The sequence below is a fragment of the Papio anubis genome, chromosome 5 (genome assembly GCF_008728515.1).
Source record: "Papio anubis isolate 15944 chromosome 5, Panubis1.0, whole genome shotgun sequence".
NCBI classification, from domain to species: Eukaryota; Metazoa; Chordata; class Mammalia; order Primates; family Cercopithecidae; genus Papio; species Papio anubis.
The window spans coordinates 94,249,577-94,259,001 of record NC_044980.1 but is presented as its reverse complement, the minus strand read 5'-3'; the positions used below and the strand labels follow the sequence as shown (position 1 = coordinate 94,259,001).

The window sequence follows — 9,425 nt, the reverse complement described above, 5'->3', positions numbered from 1 at the left end:
CATGAAAAAATGCTCGTCATCACTGGCCATCAGAGAAATGCAAATCAAAACCACAAAGAGATACCATCTCACACCAGTTAGAATGGCGATCATTAAAATGTCAGGAAACAACAGGTGCTGGAGAGGATGTGGAGAAATAGGAACACTTTTACACTGTTGGTGGGATTGTAAACTAGTTCAACCATTATGGAAAACAGTATGGCGATTCCTCAAGGATCTAGAAGGAGAAGTACCATTTGACCCAGCCATCCCATTACTGGGTATATACTCAAAGGATTATAAATCATGCTGCTAAAAGATAAATGCACACATATGTTTATTGCGGCACTATTCACAATAGCAAAGACTTGGAATCAACCGAAATGTCCATCAGTGACAGACTGGATTAAGAAAATGTGGTACATATACACCATGGAATACTATGCAACCATAAAAAAGGATGAGTTTGTGTCCTTTGTAGGGACATGGATGCAGCTGCAAACCATCATTCTCAGCAAACTATGGCAAGAACAGAAAATCAAACACTGCATATTCTCACTCATAGGTGGGAACTGAACAATGAGATCACTTGGACTCAGGAAGGGGAACATCACACACTGGGGCCTATCATGGGGAGGGTGGAGGGGGGAGGGATTGCATTGGGAGTTATACCTGATATAAATGACGAGTTGATGGGTACTGACGAGTTGATGGTTGCAGCACACCAACATGGCACAAGTATACATATGTAACAAACCTGCACGTTATGCACATGTACCCTAGAACTTAAAATATAGTAATAATAATAATAATAAAATAAAAAATAAAATAACAGAAAACAAAAATTTTAAAAAAAAAGGTATATTACACAAACATTAATGCAAGGAAACCAAGAGTGCCTGTATGTATATCAGATAAAGCAAAGAAAATTACCAGAAACAGAGAGATTATATAAAGATCAAAGGTTTAATCCATGAAGAAGACAGCAATTTTAAAAGTGTACTCACCAAACAACAGTGCTGCAAAATATGTGATGTGAAAACTGCCAGAACTAAGGTGGGTCAGGCTGGGACCTGTGCTGCCTCAGAATGTAAATTGTAACAAGGGGGTAGGGGGGATGAGGGGACAGCAACATGGGCCTGTGAGGCCTGTGGGGTGCCCGCATTCCCCAGATCCCCCCACAGCCGGCTCCGCAGTGGTCGGCTCCGCTTGGTTGCCGAGTGCGGATTCGGATTCCAGACCCAAGGCTGCGTGTTCTCCACCGCTTGTTGTGGCCAGTGTTACTGTGGTGACCCCAGAGCAGCCTCGGCGCTATGGAGGAGCCTGGCGCTTCGCCTCAGCCCGATTTGGGGCTGGTCCTGGAGGAGCTAGGCAGCCTTCTGGCAGCACTGCCTGAAAGTAGGAGACCATATTCGAATCCTTATGGTTTTCCATGGGAACTGGTAGTATGTGCAGCCGTTGTTGGATTTTTTGCTCTTCTCCTTTTTTTGTGGAGAGCTTTTAGATCCGTTAGGAGTCGGCTTTATGTGGGAAGAGAAAAACAACTTGCTGCAACGCTTTCTGGACTAATTGAAGAAAAATGTAAACTACTTGAAAAATTTAGCCTTATTCAAAAAGAGTACGAAGGCTATGAAGTAGAGTCGTCTTTAGAGGATGCCAGCTTTGAGAAGGCGGCAGCAGAAGCACGAAGTTCGGAGGCAACCTGTGAAAAGCTGAACAGGTCCAATTCTGAACTTGAGGATGAAATCCTCTGTCTAGAAAAAGAGTTCAAAGGAGAGAAATCTAAACATTCTCAACAAGATGAATTGATCGCAGATATTTCAAAAAGGATACAGTCTCTAGAAGATGAGTCAAAATCCCTCAAATCACAAATAGTTGAAGCCAAAATCATCTGCAAGATATTTAACATGAGTGAAGAACGACGCGAGATAGCAATACAAGATGCTTTGAATGAAAATTCTCAACTTCTGGAAAGCCAGAAGCAGCTTTTGCAAGAAGCTGAAGTATGGAAAGAACAAGTGAGTGAACTTAATAAACAGAAAATAACATTTGAAGACTCCAAAGTACATGCAGAACAAGTTCTAAATGATAAAGAAAATCACATCAAGACTCTGACTGGATGCTTGCTAAAGATGAAAGATCGAGCTGCTGTGCTTGGAGAGGACATAATGGATGATGATAACTTGGAATTAGAAGTGAACGGTGAATTGGAAAATGGTGCTTACTTAGATGATCCTCCAAAAGGAGCTTTGAAGAAACTGATTCATGCTGCTAAGTTAAATGTTTCTTTAAAAACCTCCGAAGGAGAAAGAAATCACATTATTATTCAGTTATCTGAAGTTGACAAAACAAAGGAAGAGCTTACAGAGCATATTAAAAATCTTCAGATTCAACAAGCATCTTTGCAGTCAGAAAACATGTATTTTGAAAGTGAGAATCAGAAGCTTCAACAGAAACTTAAAATAATGACTGAATTCTATCAGGAAAATGAAATGAAACTCCACAGGAAATTGACAGTAGAGGAAAATTCCCGGATACAGGAAGAAGAGAAACTTTCTAAAGTGGAAAAAAAGGTCAGCCATACCACTGAAGGGCTGGAGACCTATGGAAAGCTAGCCAAAGATCTTGAAGAAGAATTGGAGAGAACTATTAATTTTTATCAAAGGCAGGTTATTTCCTATGAGAAAAAAGGACATGATAATTGGTTGGCAGCTCAGAGTGCTGAAAGAAACCTCAATGATTTAAGGAAAGAAAATGCTCACAACAGACAAAAATTAACTGAAACAGAGTTTAAATTTGAACTTTTAGAAAAAGATCCTTGTGCACCTGATGTTTCAAATACAGCATTTGGCAAAGAGCATTTCCCATATGGTCCCTCACCATTGGGTCAGCCTTCATCTGAAACGAGAGCTTTTCTATCTCCTCAAACTGTGTTGGAGGGTCCACTGAGACCCTCACCTGTGCTTCCGGGGGGAGGAGGAAGAGGCCCAAGAGGCCCAGGTAATCCTTTGGACCATCAGATTACCAATGAAAGACGAGAACCAGGCTGCGATACGTTAACCGATCCTTGCAGGGCTCCTCCTGACACTGGGTCCCTGTTATCTCCATGGGAACAGGACCATAGGATGATATTTCCTCCACCAGGACAATCATATCCTGATTCAGCTCTTCCTCCACAAAGGGAAGACAGATTTTATTCTAATTCTGATGGACTGTCTGGGCCAGGAGAACTCAGAAGTGTTAATATGCCTTCTTTGGATAAAATGGATGGGTCAATGCCTTCAGAAATGGAATCCAGTAGAAATGATGCCAAAGATCATCCTGGTAATTTAAATGTGCCTGATTCATCTCTCCCTGCTGAAAATGAAGGAACTGGTACTGGCTTCGTTCCTCCACCTCTGGCTCCAATCAGAGGTCCACTGTTTCCAGTGAATACAAGGGGCCTGTTCATGAGAAGAGGACCTCCTTTCCCCCCACCTCCTCCAGGAACCATGTTTGGAGCTTCTCAAGGTTATTACTGTCCACGAAGGGATTTCCCAGGTCAACCATGTGCTCCATTTGCAATGAGAAACATCTATCCACCGAGGGGTTTTCCTCCTTCCCTTCACCCAAGACCTGGATTTTACCCCAACCCCACATCCTGAAGGTAGGAGCGAGTTCCCTTCAGGGTTGATTCCACCTTCCAAGAAGCCTGCTACTGAACAACCAGAACCACAGCAAGAAACCTGACAATATTTTTGCTCTCTTCAAAAGTAATTTAGACTGATCTCATTTTCAGTTTAAGTAACGGCTGTTACTTAAGTGATTACACTTTTCTCAAATTGAAGTTTAAGGAATTATAGTTCTTAGTATAGTAGTTTGTAAATAAAGATGATTTAAATACAAAAAAAAAAGAGTTTCATATTTTAATGCTATGCTTAATGATATGTTAAAATTTCAATTAGCATATTTTAATTCTTTGTACAGATCTTATCACCATTTGTTATTTCTGTGTTGGTGTATTTCAAAGCCTACAGTATATTTCCTTTTTTTTTTTTTATCCCCACTGAAATTGTTAAGTAAGCTTCATCATTACAAATACCTGTTTGTATCTTGACCACTACTATATCCTCACTTCTGTAAAAATACTGGCGCACAATAATTTCTCAATAATAATTTATTCCTGAATGAATGTATTATATGTTACCTTGTAAAAATTGTCTAATTTTTCTAGGACTTATGTTTCCACATACACACACACACACACATAGAATATACATATAGATATAGATACATGTAACATACATATTAATAATGCAATATTGTACTCGAATATATGCAGAATACAATATAACATTAGTACCCTCCCTAGGTTTTATCACTGTTAAATTGTATGATTTTTAAATAAAATTCTTAGCGTGGTCTGAAAGCAGCATTTTACAATTTCTAATTTTTTAATAATATTCTGAAAGACATCAGGATTACTATGGCTGACTGACTAATAGATATAGCATATTTATTGTAGTTTAGCTCTTTCTAGAATGAAATTACTATTACTATTTTTTATGTAGTTCTCTGTTGAACTAGACTGAAATAGATTGTCGAACTAAATTAATTACAGCTTTAAAAAGTGCTAAGCAAGTCAAGTTTTTAAATTAGATTTCATAGCATATTAATTCACTCTCTCTCTAATAACTACCCCCAAATTTATTTATTAAATATATGAAAATATTTAAACTCGTATTTTAACTAAACATATCAATTATAAATTTAGGACTAGGTTTCTGGGACTCTTCATTCTGAGTCCAATTTCTTAGTATTTTTTCATTTTGTAAAAATACCTCATTTTTATGTTAAAAATCGTTTGAGTTAGTGATCTTAGAAATGTAGATATTAGAGTAATCTGCCTTCTCACCTCAGCAAAGATACGCAGAATATGTTTTTTAAATCAAGAAACAAGCGATATTTCACTAAAGAAGTTACAAAGACTTGTAATCTTTGAACTACACATTTTGAAAAGCAAACTCTGACTGTTTTCATAACTGCAACGGTGTACCCTAAATATGTATATATAAACACATACATATGTGTGTGTATAGATAGATAGATAGATAGATAGATAGATAGATAGATAGATAGATAGAGTTGTTGTGACTTGTTTGTTCAGAACTCACTTCAACTTGGAAAGAAGTGGAACGTTTGGAATTTGAATGCAACCACTAGATGGTGCCGTGTATCCTGAACACGAGAAATGTCAGAAACTAGGAGAATGACAATTGGGAATCTCGTGTTACCATGGTGACCTGCTTGGCTTGTTGTGGTTGTTTTTTCCCTAGGTAATTTTTCCCCTCTCTGTCCTTTCTAAATACACGAATTAACTGTTTTATGCACATGGTTACACATTGTGCCAATGGAAAAATAAATAAGATATGCACTGACTACCTTCATCATCTCTACGTGTAATGTCCTATGCATGTTGCTTCTAAGGAGGATTAAAAAGGAAGTTTAAGCCATGCTATTTGTCATGACAGAATCTATAATCTGGGTTAAGACATAATATAGGACAAGTAAAAAAACAAAATGAACTAGCAATATCAGGAAACATTTGCTTGTGTGCGGAATTGGGGCTGTTCTTGGTAAACGTGATTGGATATGTAGAACTCTATATGATGAATTAGAGATACAGCTCTTTCATGTAGTGTGTCATTAATTTGCTGTGTTTCTGGAAACATTTTTTTAAATTTTTTCCTGTTTTCAAACGTGTGTGTGTTGGATGGAGTAATCTCTGGTGTCACTCAAATAGAATATAATATAATTTTTCCAATGCTATAGGAATAGCTTAAAATATGATTTTAGGTCATAATAAAAAAATTATCATCACTGTTTCTTAAAATGTACTTCATATTTGAAAATGTAAAGTTCTGAAGAATAGGCAGTATTTGGATCAGGGAAAAGAAAAAAAATGCTTGTCAAACCTAAGTTCTGACATCGACCTTTGGCAATTTACATTAAATGTGAGGTGTATTTCTTCAGGTAAAAATATTCTAAGTGTTTGTTTGGAAAATAGAATGAGAACATGGGAGAGACAGTGATCATATAGCCAATATTTTAAATAAGGTTATGAGCCTGAGAGTTGTACCGATAAAATAAAAACAAAGTCGAATTCTGTAGAGAAATACCTTACAAGTTTAGGCGTCTCATAAACCAAAATGAATAAGAAGTGTTTGGAAATCTTGTTATAGCATTATTATGTAAAAAAACATATAACTCACTTTTCCTTAGTGTGTGTGAAAACCCTCTGCTGTGAACTAAATGTGCATGTCCCCCCCAAATTCATATGTCAAAAACCAAATCCTCTGTGTGATGGCATTTGGAGGTGGGACTTTTGGTATGTAATTAGTGTTAGATTAGGCCACGAGGGTGAAGCCCTCCTGGCAGAATTAATTAATGCCTTTATGAGAAGAGGAGAACTTAACCAGGAAGAGGGCCCTTACCAGAACTTGGCTATGCCTGCACCCTGATATCATACACTTCCAGCCTCCAGAACTGTGAGAAATAAATGTTTCTTGTTTAAGCCCCCCAGTCTGTGATATTCTTTTATAGCAGTCAAAAGTGACTGACGTATTCCCTGTTTCGGAATCAACTGAGTTAGAACTAGAGCTTCATTGACTCCACCTGATGCTTGTGGTAGACATTCCATACCCAAATTTCTAATGAAAGACCGAATAAGTGAGTAAATGAAGAAGGGAGTAATAGATGAGGACATAGGGACAATTTAAGCCCTTTAGTATTAAGAAGGTTGATTTCATGGTAACTCAGTGGAGTAAGTATATTACATAAGGTGCAGTCCTCATGTTCCTTTCACAAAGCATTATGCAATTCAACATATAACTTCTTTTTAAATTTTTTTTTCCAGTCTCATATTTTAAACTCTCAGAGAGCCATTCATTAACAACCCTGTCTTAAGTAGTTCACTCTTTCTCTCATACCACCCTACTTGCTTCTCTTACTACCTATGACACTGAGTGATTTTCTCACATATTTTTGCAGTTTCTTCTATTTTTCCTCCCCCCACTAGATATTAGACCTCTAGAGGACATCATTCAGTGATTGTGCTTTTCATTTAGTCACTTTTGAAGCTTGGAGCTGCAATGCCAAGATTCTCCTTCCTGGGTAAAGATGAAGCTCCTCTACAAATTATTCCTGCAAAATGACCTTAGAAAATGGAATATTGCTGGAAAACAAATACCCATTAAACTGTGAATATGCTAAATGATATTGAATTTACTTCTTTACCCACAGAGACTTTTTAATAATATGCGTTTTAAAAACAAAAGTATAATACACTTAAGTTAAATCACACACTTCAAATAAAAATCTAAATGTTTGCATCCCCTCAGATATTTTCCTAGTCCCCTTTCCCGGTCAGTACTCCTCAGTGGTAACTATTATTCTAACTTCCATAAACAGAGATTAGTTTATACTGATTTTGAACTTTATGTAAACGAAGTCATAAAATATCAAGTTTTTTAGTCTAACTACTTTTGTTGAAGATAATGTTTTTGAGATTAATCAATATTGTTTTGAGTATCAGTGGTCTATTCTTTGTTACAGCTTGATACCATGTTATGAATTTTCCATATTTCGTGTATCCATTGTATGCAGATAAACTTAAATATTTCACAGTTTAGGGATATTTTGAGTAAAGCTGCTATGAATGTCTTTGCACATATTATTTTAATCTACATGCTTTTCATAATTTCTTTACATATTTGGGTTTTATACATATATATTAGACATTTTAACTATGTTGCCTATCTTTCCTCGAATCCATCCCTTTTACTCTTTTTCTGCTTTTTTGCAGAAATTTGATTGAATATTTTCTATTAACCTGTCTTAGAAATTACAAATCCTACTTCCTACTCTGTGTAAGCTGCAGTTAAATTCATCCATTGAGGTCTTAATTTTACATGTTGCATATTACATTTCTAAATTTTTGATTGTGGGGGGGGAAGTGTGGGTGGTTAAGTGGGTTATGCTCTCCTTTGCATTCTTCCATTTTTAATATACCATTTACTTTCATAGTTATCTTAAGGCCCTTGTTGATTTACTCCAAATCTGGATCATTTCTGATTATTAGTACTTTATTCTGCTTCTGTCATAGGCTTGGTGTTAGGTTTCATTAGGGTGGTTCCATATGAGTTTTGTTCTTATTGGAGGGTACAGACTTTATCTCAAGGTGTTAACCTTGTGCTTAGGGCATGGTCTTTCTGGAGTCTCATCTTAAAGCCAGGATTGTTCACAGAGATTTCTCTACTTTGATTGGGTTGGAACTTCAATGTCTCCCCAAAACTCTGAGACATTTTTCTGCTTTTAGCCTCTATTCACTGTTCTCTGATAGGACTTCCAGAGATACACTTTGAGTTTTAACGGTTTAGAAATTGGTCCAGGATTCAAAGTGAACTTTCATTCAGATTGTCGATGTTCCTTCTCTATATCTTTATTCTCAGCATTCTACCTCCAAATCCCAAAAACTTCTGTAACCCATGCACACACATTTTTTCCACATGCTAATCTCTGATTGGGGTCTATTTCTGTGAATTATGGTTTTGGAAATGTCCTTAAGGAAACAGTAAAGGAGAAAGAATGCTTCCCTTTGTTTTGTGCTAATACCTGCAAGGAAATGTTAACAACATTTTGTCTAGCTGTTGTAGTTAGTCACAGCAGGAGGCTATGTCTAATATTTGTTAGTCTATCATGACTAATACTAAACATTTTCTAAGAGATTCTAATTTGTGAAGTACAAGCCGTAGAAAATGTATTATATCTTTTTTATTATCTGTTCATTGTTTTTTAACAAATATAATAGCACCTTTATTTGCAAGTAACTTTTAAGCACTGAGGATACATATGTAGAAAAACAAGTATAGACCATACCCTCATGAAACTTGGTTAGAAAAATATCCATTCAATAAAAACATGCAGAAAAATATTTAATCCAAGTATTATAAATGGACCAGTTAAAATTAAAGCTTAATTAAAATGTATAATACACAGACTCCCCAAATCAGTATATAAATACAAGTAAATTAGTCAATTTAGCCTCTTGAGTTTTCCTAAATTTACTATAGAACTGAGTTCATCTACAATAGTTTGGAGAGCAGTCATATAAGTGAAAGTGGGCAGTGTGTTTCTTACAACTATCAAGAATACTTTTTAAAAATATCTTGAAAACATTTTCATATTTGTAATGTGAAATACCAATATATAAGCTGAAAGAGAATTATAGAATTAAATTATGCAGTTTTCTTCAGACTATGAGTTCAGCTTTATCCAAATGAAGGAGGAAAGTAAATGTATTTAGGTGAAGTGCAGCTATAGGGACCAAGTATGGCAGAAGAGTTTCTAGCTGAACATTGCTTCTCTTGGGGGATAAAACAGTTTCATGAAAACGTTTTTTTGGAAGT

General features: G+C 36.3%; 1 pseudogene across 1 annotated transcript; it reads left to right on the top strand.

Annotated features, from left to right (window-relative positions):
- The first annotated feature begins 1,241 nt into the window (after window positions 1-1,241).
- LOC101022208 lies at window positions 1,242-3,872 on the top strand (annotated as a pseudogene). The gene has a single exon (XR_648295.4). The product of XR_648295.4 is annotated as a cTAGE family member 15-like (transcript).
- Window positions 3,873-9,425: the final 5,553 nt, after the last annotated feature.